This window comes from Petromyzon marinus, unplaced genomic scaffold (assembly GCF_048934315.1).
Source record: "Petromyzon marinus isolate PM22_M1 ecotype Great Lakes invasive population unplaced genomic scaffold, UKy_Petmar_22M1.pri1.0 PM_G_Scaffold_40, whole genome shotgun sequence".
In the NCBI taxonomy this organism is placed as follows: Eukaryota; Metazoa; Chordata; class Hyperoartia; order Petromyzontiformes; family Petromyzontidae; genus Petromyzon; species Petromyzon marinus.
The window spans coordinates 1410001-1412500 of NW_027422984.1; the positions used below are offsets into that span (position 1 = coordinate 1410001).

Genomic DNA, 2500 nt, shown 5'->3' on the forward strand with positions numbered 1-2500 from the left:
GTAAAAAAAAAATTAGTAATATAAAAAAACCAAGTCTTCGTCTTGGAAAATAACAAAATCTAAAAGAAAAGAAAAGTCTTCTTTGTGGAAAATAGTAAAATAAAAAAACCAGGACTTCACCTTGGAAAATAACAAAATCTAATCTAAAACATCTTAAATAAAGCTGACTTTGTAGGCAGAAAATAGGAAGTTACAGGACTCTCGAACTGATGTAGTCCAAAAATAAAGAATTAAAATAACAAAGACCAATCTATATAAGTGCTCTTGAATAGGCTTCGTGTAAAAAAATAGCAATAAAAAATACCAAGTCTTCGTCTTGGAAAATAACAAAATCTAAAAGAAAAGTCTTCTTTGTGGAAAATAGTAAAATAAAAAAACCAAGACTTCACCTTGGAAAATAACAAAATCTAATCTAAAACATCTTAAATAAAGCTGGTTTGTAGTCTTCTCTCGAACTGATGTAGTGCAAAAATAAAGAATTAAAATAACAAAGTCTAATCTATATAAGTGCTCTTGAATAAAGCTTCCTGTAAAAAAATAGCAAAAAAATACCAAGTCTTCGTCTTGGAAAATAACAAAATCTAAAAGAAAAGAAAAGTCTTCTTTGTGGAAAATAGTAAAATAAAAAAACCAAGACTTCACCTTGGAAAATAACAAAATCTAATCTAAAACATCTTAAATAAAGCTTATTTGTAATCTTCTTTGTAGGCAGAAAATAGTAAGTTACAGGACTCTCGAACTGATGTAGTCCAAAAATAAAGAATTAAAATAACAAAGTCTAATCTATATAAGTGCTCTTGAATAAGCTTCGTGTAAAAAAATAGCAATATAATAAAAATACCAAGTCTTCGTCTTGGAAAATAACAAAATCTAAAAGAAAGGTCTTCTTTATGGAAAATAGTAAAATAAGAATACCAAGACTTCACCTTGGAAAATAACAAAACCATCTTGAAAAAAGCTTATTTTTAATCTTCTTTGTAGGCAGAAAATAGTAAGGCGAAAATAAAGTCCCCTCTAAGCTCTAAAGTAACAAATACGACGTGTTAAAAAAAAAAAACTAACAATAAAAAAAAGAACCAAGACTTCGTCTTGGAAAATAACAATCTAAAAATAACAAAATCAATCTAAAACAAATGACATCTTAAAACACAACTATTATTTGTTTCGGAGGTTGTCTATGACTGTTCATAGACCGCATAATTTCCACAGAACATTCTCAGAATATCAAGAGAGAAAAGCAGCGTTCTGCAGGAAATCATCTTGGCCAGTGATGTCGTTCTGGGTTTGGTCAGGCCCAGGGAGGTAAGTACCTCGTTATTCTCAAGGGGCCACTTTCCTCTTGCCCCAACCGGGAATCCAAAGAATGTGACCTTGCTAGCCTTCGTCAGCACTTTGACTTGATCACCAAGAGGGGTATAGTACGAAACTTTGTGCGAGGCAGCATCTGACAAGGTATTCTTTGAAAGCTCAAAACGGACGGTGACATCGATCACAACCGCCTCCTCATCTTTTGCAAACACGAGGTCAGGCTTTCTCATCTCTCCCGTCTCGGATATGAACCGTGGCTCTTTGTATACAGACCAGCCCAATCTAGCCGCTTCGTCTGCCAGAATGTTACTGATCTTGTTATGTCGCGCAATTCTTGCTTTCTGTACTGCAGGACATTGACCGAGAATGTGCGAAAGGGACTCGAGTCTGGCAGAGCATTTCCTGCAGGAACGTAAGGCCCCATCTCTGCCTCTGTTCAAGCTTTCTCTTGTTGGGTAAACATTTGCCCTTAGTTGTAGTGCTGCGATAAAGAAGCATTGTTTAAAGCCGCACCATGGCCTCAACCAAGCATTACTGATTCTATCATGCGCAAAGTTTACAATGCCCCTTCCTTGAACCGGCTTTTCACACCATCTCTGAAATTCATGCTCCCTCCAATCGCAGGGTCTCGGATATACAGGTTCTTTTGACACCGAGTCCCTGAGAACGAATGTTGGGATTGCATCACTGTCACCCCCTGCTCGTACCCACAAATTACGGTATTCTTCCTCCATACCCTGCGAGGACACAATATTACGGGTGATAGCATCGGACGAGTTTGCTATACGTTGCAGCCTTCTAACTTGAACCGAAGGGATTGTTTTTTCCAGTTTCAAGATGGCAAGGCCTCCGTCTCGGGCTCTGGCATATAACAGTCCATCACAAGTTGAAGCGGGAAGGTGGAGCCATCCTTTTACCGCCTTTCTAATCTCTTGGTCCAACCCACGGAGAGTTGATTGCTTGCAGTCCGAGTGGTCTGCAGGATATAACAATCTGGGTAGGGCATAGGCATTGAGTAGTTCAACCTTCTGAGTTGGCTTCAGAGGTGCCTCATCGATTTTCGAGATCCATGTCTTTAGCTGACAATGTAGATCAGGCTGTATAGTGCCAGTCCAAGGGCCAATTTTCAGACCAAGGTATTTCGTTGATTCATCAGGTTGGATCATATGGACATCTTTATTTTTGATATTCC

General features: G+C 38.0%; 1 pseudogene; it reads right to left on the reverse strand.

Moving 5' to 3' along the window:
* The window catches only part of LOC142916733 (28S ribosomal RNA), a 10238-nt pseudogene that overhangs the window by 2340 nt on the left and 5398 nt on the right, over positions 1-2500 (reverse strand).